Raw genomic sequence first — 24883 nt, 5'->3', positions numbered from 1 at the left:
ACGAATCTCTTATTCCACACAATTTCCAGTACTTCTGCTTCTCTAAGAGAATTCTCAGTAATGAAATAACAAACAATATAATTAGACTTATAATATGAAATGGAATGATCATCTGAATTATAAAATAAGTAGAGGCCTGGTGCATGAAAATTCATGCACTGGGGTGGGGGGTTCCTCAGCCCACCCTGTCCCCTCTCACAGTCCAGGAGCCCTTAGAGGAGGCAACTGGGCTGATCAGGGGAAAGGCACCACCCTCATCACCCCGCTGCTGCTGCCACTGCTGGCTGCTGTGGCTTCTGGCCCTCCTCAGCCCTCACAGCCGCTGTGGCTTTGTCTGGAAGGACATCTGGAAGACGCCTGGTCTATCTAGTATAATTAGCATATTACCCTTTTATTAGTATAGATTTTGAATTTAATAAATTAAGGTAATGGCATTGCAGTTATGAAAAAGAGTAATCAGTTGTATGTAAAGAGCTAAGACTTCCAGAAATAAAAATTATAAAACCTAAAATTAGAAACTAAGTCTATATTTTTGAACTGCAGATGAAAAGAATATGTAAACAGAAAAAAATATATATAACAGTATAGAGTCAAAGAGTTGAATATTATATGGAAATTAAGAGAAAATATCAAAGTAAGAAAAACAGTTAATTTCATTCATAACTAAATTCTTTCAATAAATGAAAAAAAAAGTACACACTCAAAAACCAAACATGAACTACAGAAAAAAGAAAGATAGGTATATACAATCATGATCATATTTATGTAATGGTTGTAAGAGAAAACACACAAAGCAAACAAAAACCTATAGAGATTATTTTCTCTGTATTGTTTTCTCTGTATATAGATACTGAGTTTCTTGTTTCTGTCTTTTTTTTTTACATATAAAAAACTCAGTTATTCTTCTTTCAACACTATGCAAACTATGAAATATCATTTGAACCCTCGGATTATTAGATGCCTTTCTGAACTAGGGCATTCAGACTCATGCCTTGAATAAATGTATGACAGGACTTGGACAAGGAGAATTTGTGGCTCTAGTACTTTGTCTCTAATTCTCAATTTAATTCTGAATGCTGCTATTCATTTCTTCTACCCAGTGATATTGTCAATCTGTGTGCAGATACACATATACACATGCACATGTAAAGAAAGTATAAGTGAATATTTACATATACATACATATCCTTACATATAACAAAATATTGATGAAATAGTCTTCAAATATAAAAATAAAATTAGTGAGATTAGTGAATCTCTTAAGAGAGAAAATCAGACTGGTTTACAAAGCATAATTTAACATGATAGAATACAAGGGGCATGACTGAAGGCAAAGAGAGGAATCAGAATGTTTCTTTAAAAATAAAACACACAGATATACTAGGCAAACACAAGTAAGAGAACAAGCCAAAATTCAGTCCAAAATGTGTAAAGAGCCTTCACAGTGCTAAACGACATAAATCTTAATAAAGGCACGAATAATAAATATTTGTATACAGAGCAGCATAGCTACAACTTCTATAGGGTAGAAAAAATGTTGATAAAAAGAGAAATAAATAAAACAAACTAAAATTGAATATTTAAATTCTCCACTTTCCATTGTTAATTTTTTAAAAAGAATAGTTATAGGTGGAAATTATATAATGAATAATATGAACTGATCATAGATTTATATCAAACATGCTTTTTAAGTATTAAAGAAGCACTCAATATAATGACCATAAATTTCAGTAATTTAAAAAAGAATAATACAAATAATGTTTTCTGACCAGAGTCAAATAAAATGGTAAATAAATTAAAACAACCAAATAAAAGTTATTCTGCCTGGAATATTCTGAGGAGAGTTCTGTATATTTGTTTTATTTGTTTTTCACAGCAACCACTAAAACACGCCCAGTATTCTGTTCTCAAATTGCCAGCAAAGTTATCCCCTCAAATACATCTGATAGGCTCCTGTATCAGGGTCTTAAACAGAGACAGTTTGTTTAAAATGAATGAATGAATGAATAAATAAATAAATAAATAAATAAATAAATAAATAAATAAATAACACTAACAAATAACTAAGTGAGAAACAAAGAATTACCACTTTTGAGTGTTGGAGACACATAGAGGGAAACAAAGCATATAAAGAAAATGGCTTCAGATTTTACACACTGAGTTACTGTGGAATCCAATAAAATTAGATGAAAAATAGGAATCCAAGTTATAAATTGTCATTTAGACCTGCTTGTCTGTTTTTTTTTCAGGGCCTAAGATTATGCCAAATTTGTGTAAGCAATATATTTTTATCAGGTATAAAAAATTTTGAAACTTATAAAAAGTGTATTTTGTGTGTTTATCAAACAGATTAGAGCTATGGGTATTGTATGAGAAAGAATGAAGAAAATATTCACCACCTACAATTTTAGGAGAGGGCAAGGATGGTGACTATTAAAGGAATTTCAGAAAACATTAAGTGTGAAAATTAGCTTGTAGAAAATTAGCTTTGTGGATTTGATTAGTGTTGGTTCAGTGGAAGACTTTTAGCTCAGCAAAATGTTTTGTTTAACACTGGACTATTCCCACATTTTGCCAATCAGCACAAAGGACAAAGGAGTTACAACAGATGGATAGAATGGCTATTAAAGACTATACCTCTGAAGATCTTTCTGCACTTTGTCCAAATCAATACATGTATCTATTTTTATATAAACTAAGGCAGTTGCCTGATATATACTAGAAAGTGTTGGCAAAAAGAGCTCTCATTTCTCTTCTTGCAAGTATAACATCCTATCTAATAAAATTGCAATATGCAAATTGACCATCACTCCAACACACGATGGCCGCCCCCATGTAGTCAAAGATGGCTGCTCCATGTGGACACATGATGGCCGCCACAAGATGGCCTGCAAGGGAGAGCAGTTGTGGGCAATCGGGCCAGCAGGGGAGGGCAAGGGCAGTTGGGGGCAACCAGGTTAGCAGGGGAGGGCAGTTAGGGGCGGCCAGGCTGGCAAGGGAGGGCAGTTAGGGGTTACTGGGCCAGCAGGGGAGGGCAGTTGGGGGCAACCAAACCTCAGGGGAGGGCAGTTAGGGGTGACCCAGCAGGGGAGGGCAGTTGGGGGCAACCAAACCTCAGGGGAGGGCAGTTAGGGGTGACCCAGCAGGGGAGGGCAGTTAGGACAATCGGGCTGGCAGGGGAGCAGTGAGGCATTGATCAGGCTGGCAGGGGAGTAGTTAGGGGGTGATCAGGCTGGCAGGCAGAAGTGGTTAGGGGCAATCAGGCAGGCAGGCAGGCGAGCGGTTGGGAGCCAGCAGTCCTGAATTGTGAGAGAGATTTCCTACTACCCATTTAGGCCAGATGCCACCTAAACGGGCAGTTGGACATCCCTTGAGAGGTCCCAGATTGGAGAGGGTGCAGGCTGGGCTGAGGGACACACACCTTCTCCCCCGTGCATGAATTTCATGCACCGGGCCTCAAGTACTATTTTAGAAGGAGACATCCAAAAGCTGAATACCACTTGCAGCTTAATTGTAAATGATGAAATGGGCATTATAAAATGATGTAGTGTTTACCTGCAAACTCATGTTTGTATTTCTCTGTAAGGCTAATGCTATTTAAATATTGTTTCAAAATCTATAAAACTGAAGACACCCCCTTCTAGGTCTCCCTTTACTCTGGCTAAATGGAGAGAGAATGTGAAGCATGAAATATAATTCTTCATAGAGAAGTAAACCATAATTTACATGAAATAAAAGCTTTACTAATAGTTATGGAATTACTTTAAATAATACTTAGCTACTTTCACTGTAGTCTATGAGAGTCTTTTTAACAGTGTTGTCAGGAGAGATTTAATCTCTAATGCCTTAGATAGAACCAATTATGTGTAACTAGAGGCCTGGTGCACGAATTCGTGCACCAGTTGGGTCCCTAGGCCTGGCCTGACGGATCAGGCCGAAATTGTCTCTCCGACATCCCCCATGGGGTCCTGGATTGCAAGAGGGTGCAGGCCAGGTGAGGGATCCCACCAGGGCACAATTGGGGCTGGGGAGGGACGCAGGAGTTTGGCCAGTGGGGAGGGACTGCAGGAGGGCTCCAGGGTGTGTCTGGCCCATGTCATTCAGTCCTGATCAGCCAGATCCCAGCAGCAAGCTAACCTACCAGTCGGGGCATCTGCCCCCTGGTGGTCAGTGCACATCATAGCAACTGGTTGACCAGTCTGTCTGCCCCCTGGTGGTCAGTGCATGCCATAGCAAGTGGTTGAGCAGCCTTAGCATATCATTAGCATATTACACTTTGATTAGTTGAATGGATGACTGGATGACCGGACACTTAGCATATTAGGCTTTTATTATATAGAATGGATTAACTTCTTTCCTATGGAAAGTCTGGATCATTTTCTCCCTTACTTTATACCTTATTGGCAAATAAATTAACTTGCCATAAATTTGAGGTTTATAGATTCACTAGTTGAGAAGGAGTGGACTCAGGTTTTATTTTAAAGTCTTTAAGCACTTCTTACAATAATGAGCCACAAAGGAACACCATGCATCTTTTTCCCAAACTATAGCCCCCTTTAAGTAAGCAAGTAATCATTAAATGACATATTAGTAAACTTAATAAGCTATGAAAATATATAGTAATTGATCTCAAAAGGCTAACAGTTTAAAAAGTTACATAAGTATAATATAGAAATACTGTATTTAATTGATTCATTCTTTTCATTTAAAAGTACCAAAGCCTACTAAGGATCAGGAGTTATGCTCTAGAGAATTTGAGAATAAAGAAATCTTATGTTTTCTCTTAAAGTACTCATAATTGTTTTGAAGACAGGAATGTAAGAAAATAATTACAATACTAGATATGAAATGATATAATTGAGAGGTATAAAGTGTTACAGGATTATACAAAATAGAATAAAAAATTACTGTCATTAATAGTATTAAGTTGGATCATATAAAATTGCAAATATTTCATGGTTGTTGACCTACAGGAATTGCCATTATATGTAGCTCAATCTAATGTTATTAGTTCTCTTAGTCTGAAAATTAAGTTTGATCTTGAAAAACTATATATGGTTAGACTTGGGTTACAGTGGCTTAATCAAGATAGGACATTTTCTTTCTATTCAATTGATTTTGGAAGTAAGTGATCCAGGGCTGGTTTATGCTCTGTACCACAAATTCCTGATGACCTTGGTCTCTCCAAATATACACCCTGAAGTCTAATCCTGTGTGACCTTTAGTCACCCCATTTTAGAAAACAGGAAGGAAGCAATGATGGGAGGGAGGGACAGATGATATAGGCCAACTGTCACTTTAGGGGATTTTCAAAGAGGAAGCCACAGGACAATTGCACACAGGGCACCCTGTTGGCCAGAGTCTAACCACAAGCGATGTTGGGAAGTATAGTATTTTGCAGGCAGCGCTGCACCAGCTAATAATAATTCTAGTACGTTGGAGAAGAGGACTATGGGAAATGAAGATGAACCAGCTTCCTTGTCACTAAGAAATAGTTTATGAGTTGTATGAGAAATGGAAAAGGCCAAGTAGCAAAAGCAAAAACGTTTGCAAGGTATAAAACATGAAATGTATATGGAGCATTCAGATGACAGTATTTTATCATGGAAGGGCCAAATATTTGATCAGGGTAAATGGAAGGAGATACATTTGAAACAACAGTACTATTTCAGACTGTAAAGGGCCTTCTATGTTAAGCTAAGAATAATGGAATTTATACCATCTTCAGTTTTGAGGTCATGACTTAGGGAGCATTTTAATGTTTAGGAAGATCACCCGGGCTGCAATATAGAGAGACTGGGAAAGGACAACAATGAAAACAAAATGGACAAACATATTTTTATTTTCTTGGAAAACAATGGACTAATTTCCCAAATCCATTTCCCTTAATCAATATGGGTAAAAAAGATAAAGTAATAAAAATATGAAAGACACAATTCTAATATGCCCAGTTTATTCCTTAATTACATTTAAAAGGTGTAATTTTAACTTGAAGAATAAAGAATAAATTAGGTTAGAGAATTGCTGTGTAATTTAAGGTCTACTAATGATTTTTTTAAATTTCTACAATTTCACAAAAGATGTAAAATTTGAAGATATCAAAGATATTCTTTTGTTACATGAAATGTTTCATATTCCATTTTTTGAAACACAGTGATTTTTGTAAATATTGTGATCAAAGTCTTATTTTACAAAGCAAGTAATTCTAGGGAAATCAACATTTTAGGAAGCATAATAAACTATCTTAAGATTTTTTAAAAATATAACTTTGCATTTCTTTTTAATTCCTTCTTAACCAGCTGAGGTGGGTCAGAAGACAGTGTCAAAGGGGAAATGATATAAAATTTGAAGTATGTTGCTGATTGCTGTTTGGACACCTTGCTGTATTGCTGTATCTAAAAGCTAATAGAGTGTTTCATAAAACTGATTGCAGAGCACATTTCAGAACCAATAAAACAAATTGACTATTGATGATTGCAAAGGGCAAATCCAATTACATCTCACAAAGCTTTATATCTCTCTATTTCTTCTTTAATGTTTCCTATGCATTTATTTCCATTTGAAGTTTGGGTAACAAGACAAAAGATATGCAATGTGGGTATGCAGAGAGTATCTTGGACTTTAGAACCATAAGTCACAAGTGAAATTCTGAGTCCACTCTTTGTGACTCTCAGTCTCTGGAAATATCATTTAAATCTCTTAGTTTCAAATTCATGAAATTAAATGCATAGCACTTTTTGAGTATTAAGTAAATTGGTGGATGTACAAATGTTTTGTAAACTATATAATGTAATACAAGTAAAATAACAATTATTAATTTAAGCAATTAATAAGTTGTGTATATAATATCAAGACATAATAAAAAAGCTCAGATTAAGACATAAAAACATACACACACACACACACACATTTAGAGATTGCCTTCCTCAGACTTTCCTATCTTACTCATCTTGCTTTTCCTTTTTTTTTTTTTTCATTTTTTAAAATATATTTGTACTAGTGGCCTGGTGCATGAAATTCATACACTCGGGGGAGGGGTCCCCCAACCTGGCCTATACCCTGTTACAGTGCGAGAGCCCCATGATCCATCACCCCAAAGCGGTAGGCCCCGCCTACCCATCAGGAGCTCCTCGATGGATTGCCCCAAAGAGGTAGGCTGAGGAGCTGGCGGTCCCGCCTCCTTCATGGAACCACAGGACCCTCAGGCCTCGCTGTGTGGAGGCTTCTGCCGGGCTCCATTTCTGGGCCATGTGGAGGCCTCTGCTGGGACCCACCCCGAGGCCAGGTCACACAGAGGCCTGTGGATCCCTGGTGCAGGTGTGCGGAGGCCTCCACCGAGGCCCCACCCCCAGACTGGGGTGCATGGAGGCCACCCAGGCCTCCTGGTGATGGCTTGTGATGGCGTGATGCAAGCCCCCAACACTGCAAGTCCCTGCCCACCCGTGCCTGCTGTGCACGCAGCCTGCTAATCGGTTGTTATGCATAAGGGTGTCCCGACCATTAGCATATTAGCTCTTTATTATATAGATTGATTTCAGAGAGAAAGGGAGAGGGAGAGAAAGATAAACATTAATAATAAGAGAGAATCATTGATAGACTGCCTCCTGCACGCCCCCTACTGGGGATTAAGCCTGCAACCCGGGCATGTGCCCTTGACTAAAATCGAACCTGGGATCCTTCAGTCCGCAGGCCAGCACTCTATCCACTGAACCAAACCAGCCAGGGCTCATCTTGCTTTTTCTTAATGACAATTTGGAAGAAAAGAATGGATTTTCTTATCATACCTGTCCCAGAATTTTGGCACATCTCCACATGATCGTGAAGACAATATTTTATCTTTCATTGTACCCCAGCTACCTGCTGCATGGATGACAAATACCACAGGGATGACAATGCTGCTGTTTGGAGCTGAGAAATATAATTAGCAGATACATGCAAAATGCTTTAACGACAGCCCCCCTCTGAATGTCTACACCTCCCGGACACCATAATAATGAGACTCATCTGCCACTTAAACATTGATCAAATGTCCCACCGAGGCTCAAAAATATGTGTTCTGGTGCACTGTCACCACAACCTTGCACCACCCCACGACTGGGATCAGGGATGCAGTAAAATATTCAACAGCTGCTGCTTCACTGAGCAACATTTTGTTTTATTTAATTCCATAAGCTTATTTGCATCCTCTTAATTTTCTTATGCTAAGGATTAATCATTCATGAAAATAATAATTACAAAACTTATTTAAAAGCTTGAAAAAAAAACTGGCTCTTTTCATGGACATTGCTTCTGAAAGAGGAGGGGGAAAAACACAGATGCCTTAAGAAATTTCAAAGCTAGATGTTTTAAAATTGGGATGTCTCAATTTTTTCCTCCAATACAGTTATACATGCTGCTTACTGCTAAGGGAAAGCATTGTACATGATTATGTGCAATACTATATGTTTAGGAAATATTTGGTTTATTTATTTTTAGGTTATTGAAAAGTAAAGCTCAACAAAAATACCAAAATTATGTAATAAAATATAGAAATTGAAAGGGATTTTAGAGCTCATTTTTCCAACTAGGATTCCTTTCAGAGAATAACATTCTGGTATTCCAGAGAGTTGAGCGTTCAGCATGTGAATGCTCATAGCCATATAAAAAGTGATTTCTTTTGTGTATAAAACTAATTTTTAGAAAATACTTCCTTATATTGAGCTCCAGTAGGCCTTCCTACAATCTCTAACCTGTCATCCGAAACTGTCATTTAGAGTCATAAACTACATTCACCCACTCTTCCACTTAATATTGGAATATTTGGAGGAAAGTATCCCATCACGCGCTGTACAATTGTGTTCTCTATCCAAGTCAACATCAGCAGGCCCTTCTCCGTATTTCTAATGTTACCACTGATTCCTTTTTCTGTTCTTAGTTCTGACTCTCTCACCCAAGTCTCCCTCAATTATTTGGGATAATTATTTTTTCTACCCTACTGTACACCAACATTCAGATTTTAAGTTCTACACATTCTTCTACCTCATCCTTCCCCCTCTTCAATTCCTTCATCTACTTTCACACCCTCATTCTGTCCACATAAAAACTTATGATAACATTTGTTTCAGTTCTTTTTAACTCCACTCTGTCCTAATCCTCTTTAAATTGGATTTACCTAATGATGGGAATTAATATTTCTAAATGCTGATAAAATTATGTTATACTGCTCAAGGCCAATTAATGGATTCCTGTTGCCTACAGGGTATTGTTCATATCTTTAGTCTCACAAAACAGTCCTTCCTAATTCCTTCGTATCCTGCCCTTTCTGGTTCATCTCTTGCTACTTCCTTTCACACACTCACTGAGTAAAATGTTACATAGTGAATTACTTTTGTTTCTACAGAGGTAAAACATGTTCTCTCATTCCCATGTCACTACTCTTGTAACATTATCTTTAGCAAGGAGCCTTGATCTCCCCTAGCTCCTCATGATTTTTATTATAGTTTTTGTGCCTCTGGATTTTTCCCCCCATTTCTTGAGAAGAGGTGTTGATTACATAGTTTGGCATCAACCATAGCTCTTACCAGTAGTATGTACATGGCACATAATGTCAACCAGCTATCTAATTCTTGAATTAATATATGTTAATTAAAGTTTCTAATAATAATGCCAGAAACAAATCCATTTCACACTTATAAAAAAGACATTATGATTAAAATGTGTGGAAAATCACATCAAAATAACACATTTTATTTCTGATGTGCCTTTATTGAAATATGTATATTAAGCCGAAACCGGTTTGGCTCAGTGGATAGAGCGTCGGCCTGCGGACTCAAGGGTCCCAGGTTCGATTCCTGTCAAGGGCATGTACCTTGGTTGCGGGCACATCCCCAGTGGGGTGTGTGCAAGAGGCAGCTGATCGATGCTTCTCTCTCATCGATGTTTCTAGGTCTCTATCCCTCTCTCTTCCTCTCTGTAAAAAATCAACAAATATGTATATTAACATAACTTAGATTATTAACAAACGAAGAACATATAGTCAGATTTTCAATTGCAGCAGTGTCCTTGGTTTTAATTGGAACAGCTTTCAGAATACAATAAAAATGCCCTTTTCCTTGGATTCCCAAGAACAGTGGAGACCAACTGGATGTACACAATGTAAACTGAGATCATTAGCTTTCTTGAAAGAGAGCATTTAGTTCACCTGCTATTTAAAATATGGTTTCGAATATCAATTCTTCATCAGAAATTGAAACATTAAAGTTTACATTTCTCAAGAGTTGGAAGTTTAAATTGTATCATAAGTTAAAAACAACAACAAAAACAACAACTTCCCCATAGTGTCTCCGAACTCTGAGATAGAACACCAAGCTGATACACCTTTAATAATGTAACACGTAGTGAATTATCCACATATGGAAACATGATGTCATTTAGTGCCTTATAAAACTGCAAGTGGCCTCCGCAAGTCTGTACATTCTGACACTTTGCTCCCCACAGATTCTATGCTGAAATGCACAGGAGCTAGGCATTAAAAATTGAAAGCAGAATGCGGTTCTCTCAAATTGGATAATTGGAAGCGAGCGAAACATCTCAAATGTGGGTGTAATAACAAGTAGGCTGCTGGCAAAACATGAGTAATCTGGTGCTGTATTTGAATTATTAACTGGCCCTTTGGCAGACTGAATCCTGAAAAAGTAACAGCCTTCAAAGAGGTAAGAGGTTCTTTTTGCCAGTCTTGTATGTTGAAAGACTACCAACAATCTGTTAAACTAAATTACCTTAAAAACATTTAAAAGGCTCATAAGAACAATATCTTTATATAATCTTTACAGTGATTGTTATTTTTAGGGTGCCTACAAAAAGTCATCAAAACTTCCTATAAATTACAGTATCATGGCATGCTCATAGTTTGTGTGCATAGTAACACCAGTAGAACAAATTCTACTTACATAAAATGCCATTTATTCTTTCTCATTAAGGGACTACTTTTAGAAATCACTTTCCAAAATAAGATCCTCTATAGATAAACAGCTATGTTTCAGAATTGGAGAAGACAGTTCTATTGCACTATTCGTGGAACTCCTTGCTTTTTGGCTAATGCCTGAACTTTCCCTGTTAGAGCATCATCCCTGTAGTGTTGTTGCTGTTTAAATATTAACAGCCCTGGGAGAACTATGCTAGCCAGTAGAGAATGGAGCTTGGCATAAACATGAGAATACTAGCTAGGCTCCAAGAGAGAACACTGAGGATGTTAAATCTATTTAGTCCAACGCGATTTTCCAAAGGGCATGACGAGCGACATAAAATCTCTGATCAAAAGTAGCCCCTAACAAAATTGCACCCGGCAAGTCTAAGTGGTGCTTTGATTTGAGAAAGCACATTTATGCAAAATCAATGATTTCAGATATGTATGAACTAGTTAACCTGAATAACACATTGTTGATGGTTGGAAGCCGCCCATTGTCCTCACTAGCAGAAAGGTGTGGACAAGGAACCTGGAAGGCTGGTTAACCTTGAAGGCTCTGAAAGGTCAGAGCCAACCACCCACAGTTTAATTGAGACAATGGTAGTAGCTAAAGCAACTTCCACCTTTTAGTTTTATGTAAATCCTTGCTGATTGGCTATTATTGGAATTGCCTGCCTAAAGGCTATGGGTGTATCCCATAGTCTTAATAAAAGGGATAGCAAGGCCAGAGTGGGATGGAGTCTTTCCTCTTGAGCTGGGCTCCTGTGTGGCCCCCAATATCTCCAAATTAATATTTTCTAGTCTCTTTCATTTGTGTGCGGCCTCCTCCAGAGCCCGAACCCTGAACCTGAACCCTGAACCATGCGGGTCATGGGGGGGGGGGGGACACTCACAGTTGATGCCACATCACTTTTTTTAAAATAAATATTTATTGTTCAGATTATTACAATTGTTCCTCTTTTTCCCCCCATAGCTCCTCTCCACCCAGTTCCCACCCCACTCTCTGCCCTTACCCACCCCCCCACTGTTCTCATCCATAGGTGTAAGATTTTTGTCCAGTCTCTTCCCGCACCCCCCACATCCCTTTCCCCCCGAGAATTGTCAGTCCACTCCCTTTCTATGCCCCTGATTCTATCATATTCACCAGTTTATTCTGTTCATCAGATTTTTTATTCACTTGGTTTTTAGATTCACTTGTTGATAGAAATGTATTTGTTGTTCATAATTTTTACCTTTACCTTTTTCTTCTTCTTCCTCTTCTTAAAGAATACCTTTCAGCATTTCATATAATTAATACTGGTTTGGCAGTGATGAACTCCTTTAGCTTTTTCTTATCTGTGAAGCTCTTTGTCTGACCTTCAATTCTGAATGATAGCTTTGCTGGGTAGAGTAATCTTGGTTGTAGGTTCTTGCTATTCATCACTTTGAATATTTCTTGCCACTCCCGTCGGGCCTGTATGGTTTCTGTCGAGAAATCAGCTGAAAATCGTATGGGTGCTCCCTTGTAGGTAACCAACTGTTTTTCTCTTGCTGCTTTTAATATTCTCTCTTTGTCTTTTGCTCTTGGCATTTTAATTATGATGTGTCTTGGTGTGGTCCTCTTTGGATTCCTTTTGTTTGGGGTCCTGTGCGCTTCCTGGACTTGTAAGTCTATTTCACTTTAAAAACAATTGTGTTATGTGACGATAGAGGGAATGAGCAATTAAAGAAAATATATTATTAAGCATTTGGTTGTGTTAAACAAGGCTTTCTATAAGAGTTTGGAATTTCCTTTTGAAAGCTTTTTGTAAAACATGGAAAAGCTTTTCATCCAGAAAGTTTTAGTTCTGATCTATCCAGAATTGTCCTGGGTTCCTACAAGTAGAGAGATAGTTTGTTCATTTAAACAAAGGAGGGTTTCCAAAATGTAGTTTTGAAATCTTAACAGTTGATAAATTAGCATTTTTGTTTAGAATAATGGAAAATTGAAATGCAGCAGACTTAGGGAGAAAATACACATGTGGTAATATTTTCAAGAGATATTTAAAATTTGTTAAAATTCACTGATAGCATGTCCTATTTTTCAGTGTCTCCATAAAAATGACAATATTGATAATAATTATTTCTTAGCCATAGATGTAATTTATGTTGCTAAATACATTGACGGGTGAAAATAATATTTGTAAAGGAATGGAAACTCTAAAACTCTGATTTTTTTTTTTGTTTGTTTCATTGGGTATAAACCAAGGGTTAACTAAAGTACCTCTGGACAATATAACTTGATCGCCCACCCTACTCCAGCTACTACCCTGCTCTTGATCCTTTCCAAAAAAATAAATAAATAATATGACTATTTATCTCACCGTCTTTTTGGCACTTACTGCTCTTAGACTTCTATCCTATGGTTCTACTAAAAGTCCTTTGATGTAAGTTCCCAGTTGCTCCACCTGGTAAAATTATCTGACTTACAGGTTTCACCATAACTGAACTCTAAGCAGCAAACACCACAGTCCCCTCTTTCCATCTTGTTGAAGCAAAATCCACTTTCATTCTATGAGTGTGCCCTTTGTGCAGGGTCTCTCCTCTTTGCTACTCCTGCTTTTCAGTCTTTCGTTATCTTCTTATTCTCTCTTTGATGCCAGTGGTCTTAAATGTTGTGTTCATGACATTTGTTTCTCAGATATCTTTCTAAGCACAACTTCCCTAAACTACAGCTGCCCAGTTGACAGCCCCGTCCATATCTAATAGGCATTTAAGCATCCAGTTATCCATATCAGACTCTTGAGTTTACCCTTAACTATTTGAAAACGTATCTTCTTTCACTCTTGCTCATCTTCTTCCAAACCATTCTCCACCCAATGCCAAGAGTCTTCTTTCTTCCTTCCTTTCTTTCTTCCTTCCTTTCTTTCTTTCTTTCTTTCTTTCTTTCTTTCTTTCTTTCTTTCTTTCTTTCTTTTTCTTCTTATTTATTATTTTTATTGTTTAAAGTATTACAAATAGTAGTACATATGTTTCCGTAGATGAAATTCATGTCATTATTCTTGCTTACTTGAACCCTTCACCTGCTTTCCATCACATTAAAACTGAGTCCAAATTCCTGGGCTTTCACTCCACTGCACTGTATGACTTAGTTCGTGAGTCTTCTGTCTCCCGAGGCCCCTCGTACTGCTCAATAGGACCGTTCCAACTGCCCTTCTTTCTCTTTCTTGATCATACCAAGATTACTCAAACCTCAGATTATGATACACAGTTCCCCAAAGAATTTTTAATACTGGCTTTTTTATCATCAAAAGCTCACCTAAAATGGCAGTTTTTCAAAGAAGCCTTTTATGATCACCAAATTTAAGTTAGATCATTTCCCCAATTATTTTATTTAAAATTTCTTACTTTATTTCCTTACTATTATCTGAAATTATCCTTCTATTCATTTAAACTTTATTTTCTATTTCTCCACACTCTGCTATGATCATCACGAAAACAGGCTTTTCAATCAGTCTTGTTTTACTGCTGAAATCGCAGCTCCTTTAACAGTACACTCATTAAATATTTTCTGAATGAATGAATGGATGCATGCTGTCAAAAGGGCAGACTCTGCTTTTAGCTTGCTTGGAATTTAATTAAGGGAAGTTATGAGTATACTGAAGCCAAATTGCACTACTCAAGACATTTATATTTTTTTTTAGTTCATTAAAGCCCAAAATTTGGCATAAGCAAAAAGAACAGCATAGCCCTGTTGTCCAGGAGACAGTTTTTGTTCTTGTTTTCTGTCTTATTTCACCTGCATCACATGACACAAAATAAAATTATTATGCTACTGGACTTGTTTTATATATGTATTCCTATTTATTCTGTCATAATGCAATTATGTACCTCAATAAGCTAGCTTACAATGAGTGTATTAGTGTGTAACTTATCAGACATCTCCTCAGTCTACGCACATGAGCATGACATTCATCATCTCCTAGCTGAAACTTTTATGTGTATATTTTCTTTAGAACTACTGCAAAAGTTTACCATGAACAGCATGGATAAAAATGTGTTACTTTACAGTTGATGGGAGGAGGAAAGTGCTACATATAAATGAGAAGTATTTACTTTGAATGGAAATAAACAATCCTTATCTTCTTTCCAAATAAACAGGAGACTATATGATGGGGAGTTGATTCTCATCTTCAAAGCTTTGTGGTCAGTATGTTTCACACTGTGCCTGGAAAAGAAAGTCCAATTCCTGTACCTGTGATTATTCTGAATTTCCTCTACTGAGACAAAGTCTCCTACATCTTTGCATCCCACAATTTCCATGTACATGAATTGCTGACATGGCAGTTTCTCATCTCCTCTTTTCACTAATATGGCAATGCAACTACAACACTTCATTAACTGGTTTTCCTATGTCAAAGCTTGTCTTGTTCTTCAACCAATAGGTTTTGAGGTTCCAATATGTCCCTCAAAATATACTTGCCAGAACCTCCAGAATTATCAAGGACCTTCCTACTCAAGGTCAACAGCATCAGCAGCTTTTGAGTATCTCTGGGAAGACTTTTTAGATTGAAATGCAGGGTCATGGGCCTCACTCTCAAACTCCTGAATCTGATATTAATAAGCTCCCCAATGACTTGTATGTACATTAAAGTTTAAGAAGCACTTCTCTATGACACCCTCTGGATGAATCTCCTGAATTAGGTTATTAAGTCAGCTAGCTGATGATTCCTCTCTAAATATCTTTCTTGAAAATTCATGAGTCAACTTATTCTCTAGCAACACTGAACTCTGTAATTCTCCACCCCTTAACAGCAGTTCTTTTTGTTTCCATGGAAAGTTATTTTTATGTTTCCACATTTTTGCTTATAGACACATTAGTGCTACTTATGTTAAAAGTGTGGGTGTTGGCATTGAAAAGAGCTGGGTTAAATTCTCAGCAAACCATGTTAATAGCTGAAGGTTTTTGAGAAAATTACTTGACCTCTCTGAACATCTACCTTTCATTTTACAATAAGGATAATTGTACTACTTATCCTATAAAGTTATGAGGTCTAAAGAAGGCAGCTGTACATAAGGCAGCAGGCATTCAGCCATTGTCTGGAAAATAGCAAACACACCACAAATACAGGTAACATTATAATGACCTCCAGGAAAGCCTGTCTCCTCATTCTTTGTGACCAAAGACTACTAATGTCATCTAATTAACTCTCCTCCATTCCCACCTGAATTAGGTATATTTCCTTCACACATCCTTCATAACTTTTATATCTACAATATTTCTATCATTATTTACTTAGCAAACTATCTCATTGTTAAGATTTTAAGTTCTATAAGGAGAGTAATTCATCTAAGTGATATGAAGTATATCCCAAAGAGAAGGTACATAAAAAGCAACTGAATAAAAAACGAGAAGAATTAAAATGTTGGTGATTATCACAGAACCTGCTAGTTGGTTGCCTTGGATATCTAGTCTGACTCTCTTCATTCCTAGCAGATTCACAGTACTGTTTGGAGCATTGCCATTGTGTGTTCATATACATTCTTGGCTTTGAGTTACTCATAATGATCTGGTTATGGACTGAGAGTGTGCCCTTCACACAAGCAAACCACCCTCATTTTCTGATGCTTTCCTTCCTGCCTCTGTGCAGGCGAATGACTGCACCCACGTTGTAACCATGAGGAAGCTGTAAAGATGTGAGTCTCATGTCAGTTAATGTTGAGCAGAAGGACAGATCCTGAAATACTCATGATATTGTAGAGCCACCTGGCCAGCTCTGGACACTAACATATAGGCAGGCCTCTTGAAAGATGAGGAGGAAAAGCATTGTTTTTTGTTTTTATTAAACCCCTATATTGAGGATCCTAAATGCAACCAAGTACAGGCCAACAAAATAGGGTTAACTAATAACCTCTTCAATGTATATTTAAAGTACTTGAGCTTCTTTATAGAAAACAACAAGATTATATTTTGGGTAACGTTCACATTATCATATATATTGTCAAATATGTTTATTACACATGCACAGGAGCTGAAATACTTTAAAGTAAATGAAGACGTGTATATTTGCTGAATTTTTATTTACATATAATGGAATAAGAACTTGAATATACTGAAAGTTATGTACTTAATTAGGAACAAGGAAAATTTTTATTCTTGAAGAATGTTTTATTTGCTAGAAGGGGCTAAAAAGGTAGTTCTTCAATCATAGTTACCTTTGGATTCCCCCCCCCAAAAAAAATACATCTTTTCTTTATGATTTTGGAAAAGGAATACTATTTAACATATAAGATATTGAATACATACAGTATAATCCACAATGTCCCAAAGTTGTATGCAAGACTTGTTGTGCCTGTTTATTTTTTGGTGGAGCATTTCTATAGCTTCCACTGGCTTCTCAATGTCATGTCAGAATAACTCCACTCCTTCAGTATTACTTCCATTTCTTAGTGTTCCATTCACTTCTCAGACATAAAATGACTAAATAAACTACATCAGGGAAACCAAGCATAACTTTTGTAGTTTTGGAACTTATTCTTTAGAATATCTACATCCTCTAAAATATTCAAAAGAAGAAAAAGACAGATTCTGATGCAAACTCTTAATTTATACACATATAACATCAAAATCTTTGCTGATTCTGCTCTCATTTGTCTAAATTTAGACAGCAGCAATGAAAGCTGCAATTTTCCTTTGAAAATTACAAATCTGTAGCAATAATTGTATCTGTACCTACTCTCTGCCTATTTTTGCAGTGTTCAAAAATACTGGGATGGCTAGAGAGCAGGTGTTCGCTGTGGCATGTGTTTCATGACTGCCTTCCTGTGCAAAACAAGAACTCAGCAGCATATTAAACCTCCATCCAGGTGCACGGGGAGAAGGGCTTCTGTGAAGCAAACACTATCTGACTCCTCCACGCAGCCAGAGAGGCTCCAGCTCTTCCTAATTTTGATAGGCTGGAAAGGCCATAATTGATCTTCTTTCTTTTCCGAGGAAGAAATGGATGGTAAATATGCTTTGCTTATTTTACTGTAAGATTTTCTTTTTTATTTCACTTGGGAAGTGGTGTCCCTTTCTGTGGCAGCCTGGAGAAGAGTAAGGGATGTGTCATTGCCCTAAAGCCAAGCAGAAATGATAGCAAAACCTTTCACTAGACTGCAGGTTCCTGGAGGGCAGGACAACTGTGTGTGGCACGAAGGGTTAAGTCAACGGGGGCTGAACGACAGGACACCGCACCCACAACAAAACACCATGACCAAAAAGCAGCTGGTTCCACAGCACGGTTGTCACTAGGAGAAAACAGGCTCAAAATAAGCCCGGAAACTGGGCTTGGAAAAAAAAGCCAACCGGATCTCTACAATAAAATTGTGATCAATGAAGTAACAAGTATAATGTAACTAATGATAACATATGTAAAGTTAATAAAATATGAAATAAATCTGGGCATGTGATAATATTCTCTTACAGTAAGTTATAGAGAATCAGATTCAAACTGGCATATATATATATATATATATATATATATATATATACACACACACACACACACACACACACACACACACACACACATATATATATATATACACATATATATAAATTAATGAATTTTTATTAAAAAAAATGAAGGGAAGATCAGGTTTATTGATCTACTGGCTTAATGAAGTCATCGTGGATCCAGACTTGTTGGGTACTTTGCTAGGCATCCATGTGGTTGGCTTCATCTTAATGTAATTCCTGTTCTGTGCAGGGATGGCCAATAGATTCGGCCAGGAACACACACACTCTTATTTATGAACACAGTAGAAATGAAGAGGCTCTCAGAATAAAGAAAACCTTTCCCAAAATATTCAGAAAATTTCCAGAGTTTTCTTTGACCAGACAAGGTCATAGGTTTTTTTCCTAACAAAACCTCATAAGCAATATTCATTTTGGAGTTGTTTTTATTTGTTTGATGTTTGCTTTTCCAGTAGCACCCAACTTTGGACTAGATCATGGAGGTTATGGGCAGCTCCCAGAGGCACATGAGCTGTACTGAGGGTGGGTTGAGAGTTGGGGTGAACACAAACATGATCTGGGAGAAAGTCGTTTGCAAAATTTAGACAGAGTAAAAGATATTCAGAGTGGAAATAAAATTTCTTCTAGGGAAGTATTTAATTATAGAAATAAAAATACTGTGGGTATGAAATAAAGACTTCATAAGTAGCAGATGACCCAGCCAAAGCAAATCTGTAGGTTTTATAATTATCCTGACCCAAATAGGTTGTTTATAAATGGCAAAAATGTTGAATAAAAAAAACACCAAAGACATCTGTCTAAATACAAAGCCCTACAAAAAGAGAGCTGTTGCTGAATAGAGGTTGAGATCTATTCTACTCACCTGGTGGACATTAGTCCACATTAATCCAAGAAAAGCCCTACTTGTCTATTTGGTGTCAGAACACAACCTGTCTTCTAGTCCAATAACGCAGAGACAGAATCTCAAGATAATGTTTGTTCCAACCAGAATTGCAATGGCAGCGACGGGATCTAGTGGATCAGGATCAGCTGGAAACCTGGGATTTGAGACACATAACTGGCCAGCAGACCTAATTCTACCTCATCCGGCACATGGTGTACTGAGCTTGTAGATTCTCCCTTGTTCAGGCCACTTGTGATTATACTAATCATCTACAAACTTGGTGGATTCACTTTCTTATCTCTTATTTCTGTGTCTTATTTAATCACAGCTCTCTACTCCCCCATATATCCAATTGGCATTCCATATTTGGTAACTTTGATTCATCATGTTTTGATACTAAAAGTTAAGTTTTAAAGATGTATCTTAAAGAAAGAAGGTTTTTAAACATCAGGTTTCTCACATTCATTTGTACCACAAAACATGCCCCTAACTCTCTTTCCCCAAGGCATTCACTTGTTTATAACCTGGCTATATTTAACCAACACTTTCTTGTGCTCTTCCCCACTATCAAATAGATAGGTATTATAAATTTTATAGTAGTGCTCCTAAACCTGACATTGCAATATGTGAGGCACCCTCATAGTTCTCTACTTTATATATTATTTTTATGGTGAGAATTAAAGCTTTTATGAGGCTGTAATTTTTGACATTACCATCGCTTCCTGGGAACTCAATGTTATCCTATTCTACAAAGAGCTAAACAGGAGAAATAACACATTTCCAAGGTCAAGTGGATCTTCTGAATCTGAAAGTGAGAGGCTCTAAGCAGAGAATATCTGCACGATTAGTTGAAAATGAATTTACTACACCACAAAAAAGTATGCCTACATTTTTACAAGTTTATTTCCTCTGATTTGAATTTTAAAACTCAATTTTTTGTATTTCAATTCAGAGAATTCCATGGCAGAGCCAGCATTACATCTTTTTGTTATGTTTAAATCAGTGCTTGTCAACTTGGCTATATCTGAGAACCAAGTAGAGTTAAAAGGAAAAAGAAAGCTCATCCCTGGACTCATCCTATCTAATAATAGACAAATATGCAAATTGACCATACCTCCGACACACCCACAAGCCACGCCCACCATCCAATCAGAGCGAGTATGCAAATTAACCCAAACCAAGATGGCTACAGCCACAGAGAGCAAGGTTTCCTAGGTAACAGAGGAAGCCAAGCTTTCTGCCAGCCGTTGCAGGCCTAAGCCTCCACTCAAGCTACAAAGTTTCAATTATAGAAGGTAAACAAATTCAAACAAATGGCGGCAGAATGGAGCTTGAGAGAGCAGGCCAGGGTTGCCGCTGGCAACAGAGGAAGCAAAGCTTTCCACACACCCTGGCCGGGCCCACCCGCTTAAGGCAACAATGTTTCAATTATAACCCCAACACAAATGGCTGCGGGCCTCGGAGGGAGCCCCAGGCTTGGCTCTGCTCCAGGCTACAAAGTTTCAATTGTAGAAGGAAAATAAATTCCAGATACCAGGGCCTCCGCTTGCATTGCCAGGGGGCGTGGCCCGCCTGCAAACCACCACAGGCCCCTTGCTCAGGCCACCCCATGCCTCAAGGGAACCCCACCCTGATCAGGGACACCCTTCAGGGCAAACCAGCTGGCCCCCACCCCTGTACCAGGCCTCTATCCTATCTAATAAAAGAGTACTATGCAGATTGATCATCACTGCAACACACAATATAGCTGCCCCCATATGGTCAAAGATCCTGCCCCCATGTGGACACAAGATGGCCACCACAAGATGGCCAGCAGGAGAGGGCAGTTGGGAGGCACCCAGCCTGAAAGGGAGGGCAGTTGAGAAGGACCAGGCCTGCAAGGGAGGGCAATTGGAGGTGATCAACCCTGCAGGAGAAGGCAGTTAGGGGTAACCAGGCCGGCAGAGGAGGGAAGTTGGGGTTATAAACAGGCTGGGGTTATAAACAGGCTGGCAGCAGAGTGGTTAGGGGGTGATCAGGGGTTATAAAAAGGCTGGGGTTATAAACAGGCTGGCAGCGGAGTGGTTAGGGGGTGATCAGGCTGGCAGGCAGAAGCAGTTAGGGGCAATCAGGAAGGCAGGCAGGCAAGCAGTTGGGAGCCAGCAGTCCTGGATTGTGAGAGGGATGTCCGACTGCCCGTTTAGGCCCAATCGGGATCCCCCGATCCCAGGGATTGGGCCTAAACGGGCAGTCGGACATCCCTTCAGGGGTCCCAGATTGGAGAGGGTACAGGCTGGGCTGAGGGACAACCCCCCTCCGTGCATGAATTTCGTGCACCGGGCCTCTAGTATGCATATATTTTTAAAATAGTATGCCTAATTTGTAATAACAAGTTATTTTCATTTGCAAAGGTTCTGGATATTAAAATAATAACACTGAAATGTCATACATATTTGATTTCTATAAATAAAACCAAAATATTGTAAGCAAATATCAGTTATATAAACCTTATAAAAGCACGTTACTTAAGGGGATCATTAAACTCTTAAGATAAGATACTACATATCAATAAAAGGTCACATTATTTCATGCAAGAAATATGTAGGGTAGTGTGCCTTGAGTTTGCACTTTGGAAAATGTAAAGAATGATATATAGGATGCTTGTCCTGTAGAAACTTAAAATACAATAATAGAAAGGAAACAGGATTGGAAAAACTTGGAGGAACACTTTGGAAATTTCAAATATATATGGTTTGTGAAAATATTGATAGAAAACAGAATAAGGATACATTCAAAGTTAACTTTACCATGTATTATTGATTTTGGCCCAATTCACTGGGAAGTGATTTAAGATTTAACATGTGAAGTTTATGGTACAAAGGGAATAAAATAGCTTGGAATCAGCTCTTCGTTTCTTCATAAAATGTTCAAGAATAAATTAGTTAATTTTTATGACATTAGGTTTTCTCACTTTAAAACAGTTACCTTTAAAATTCTTAACTTAAAGCATTATAATGTATATTAGTTTAGATCATATTTTTCCACTTTTTTAAGATAAAATTCCTATAACCTAAAATTAACCATTTTAAAGATTTTTAAGTATATAATTCAGTACTTTTTAGTATATTCATAATGTTGTGACGTCATCACCAGTATCTAATTCCAGAACATTTCCATCATCCCAGGAAAGTACACCTGTGCTTTCCAAGTCCTCCCTCCCCATCTTTGGGCAACTGCTAATTTCTTTTTGTTTCTCTGGATTTGCATGTTCTGGGGATTTCAAATGACTAGAATCATACAATATGCAGCCTTTGGGGCCTGGCTTCTTTCACTCAGCATAATGTATTCAAAGGTCAGCTGCGTTTGTATCAGCATTTCATTCTTGGCTGAATAATATTTCATTTTAGTTTACCTATTTACCAGTTCATAAACAATTTGTGTTGTTTCAAATTTTTAGTTATTATGAATAATGCCACTATAAATATTCCTGGACAATTTTTTTGTGGATATATATGGATTAGATAATGTTTTAAAAGCCTAATAGTACCTGATAGTATTCAATAATTATTATTATCTGTTTCTCTACCCATAGAAAAACTCTATAATGAAACAATACTTAATTCCTGTATCAAAAATGTTAGAAGTTGCCATCTCCCATTCACCTTTGCCTAGGACAAACCAAGTCAATCTATAATTTCTATACATCAGAACCTCTGAGCTCTGAAATTACTCAGATCTAAAAGCAGCTTTAACTGTTTTCTGAATTTTACTTTCCTTTTTATCTCTGAGTTTTAATCATGTGTATTATAGAATTTAGGAAGGAACTCTAAGCTTTGGATAGGATGACAAAGGAGAAATCACAATGTTTAACAGAGGTGGTTTCTCTGGTGGTGAACTGTGCTCAGTGGAATGATGCCTCCTGAGAACCAGGAGCCATCAGAGGAGGCGTGACTGACGTGCAATGGAGCAGTAGAGTTAGAGGACATGAGAAAATGGCCCCATAGGGTTTCCGAAATAGTCCTGAGAAATTTGGAAGAGTGCCAAAATCCTATGTGGACAAATGAGGGCAATCATCATCAAAGACTACATTAAAGAACATGTGACCTTGTCCTGATAATCCCTGTTTTCATGTTTGTGGCTTCTGTCATAATTAGGCTATAACATACAAAAGGGCAGGAATGTGATATGGATTTTGTTTTCCTTTCATTTTCCTTAACCTTTTAACAATTAACATTGGTGAATATGGACCTATATTCATTTTAGGAGGGAAGACAAAAATAATTCGTAATAAGTTCATATTTTTCTCTATGATTCTTTTAAATACTTTAAAAGTATATATATATATTTCAGAGAGAAAGTGAGAGGGAGAGATGGAAACATCAGTGCTGTGGGATAATCACCCCCTACTGGTGCCCTGACCAGGAATTGAACCAATACCTCCTGGTTCATAGGTTGACACTCAACCACTGAGCCACACTGGCTGGGCTGAAATTCTTTACTCTTCTTTTTCTAAAGTCTTGGTAGTCCCTGTTATTTTCCTAGAATTGAATTGCAAGCAGATATTTTCAAATTAAGTCCATCTTTTAGATGACTAAAATTTGTTCATTCATTCATTTCATAAACACTGCGCATTACGAGAGAGAGAGAGAGAGAGAGAGAGAGAGAGAGAGAGAGAGAGAGAGAGAGAGAATATGAAACTGGGTGCAGGGGTTCATGATTGGCTTCATTTATGATTTCTCCCAGTTTTCTTTATTCCTCCTTTGGGCAGTTCTCAAAAATCTAATAAACAAGGGTAACTGTGTCTCCTATGACACAGAAAGTTACAAAAAGATTAACTGAGATGCTTCTGGTCCCATCCCCACCCATGAAATTTCAAGCACTGCCAACCCTACACTAAAGGCTTTCCTTGGGCCTGCATCTAGCCCATCTCCAGAGCTGTTCTTGCTCCTAACTACGGAAATGCCCTGGGTGATTTATTCTAGCTTTCTTGCCTCTGCTTGTGTTCACTTTCTATTTATATGTTCCTTTCTATTTATACATGTACACAACCAAGGCCCCCCTTTTCTTTTTACTGATTAATTACACTTGAATTTGGGCTTTAGTCACAAGTAATATTTTCCTATTGGAAAATAAAATATATATGCCTTATTCAAGTGGTCTAAATATATTACAAAGAAACTTAAATCAGGATCCTGTTTCTTCTGCCATTATTCTAAAATAATAAATTAACCTCCCCCATCTGCTCACATCTCTGACTCCTTGCTTTAAATCAGTATCACCTGTATAATTGTCAATGTAATTATAAAAATTATTCTTCCCTGGCCAGTGTAACTCAGTGATTGAGCTTGACCCCAGAACCAAGAGGTCACTGTTTGAATTAGAGCCACATGTCAGGTAATGGACTCGATCCTGTGTGGGGGGCATGCAGTAGGCAGCCAATTGATTATGTTTTTCTATCATCAATGTTTCTATCTTTCTATTCTTCACCCTTGTTCTCTCCAAAAAATCAATAAAACCACATTTTAAAAAAGATTCTCATGAGTTATAAGTATTTGGGAACTTCACCTAGGATTAATACCTGTTTATCAATTATAAGTAG

The sequence above is a fragment of the Cnephaeus nilssonii genome (assembly GCF_951640355.1).
Source record: "Cnephaeus nilssonii genome assembly, chromosome: 11".
NCBI lineage: Eukaryota > Metazoa > Chordata > Mammalia > Chiroptera > Vespertilionidae > Cnephaeus > Cnephaeus nilssonii.
Note: the sequence above shows the minus strand (reverse complement) of the source record.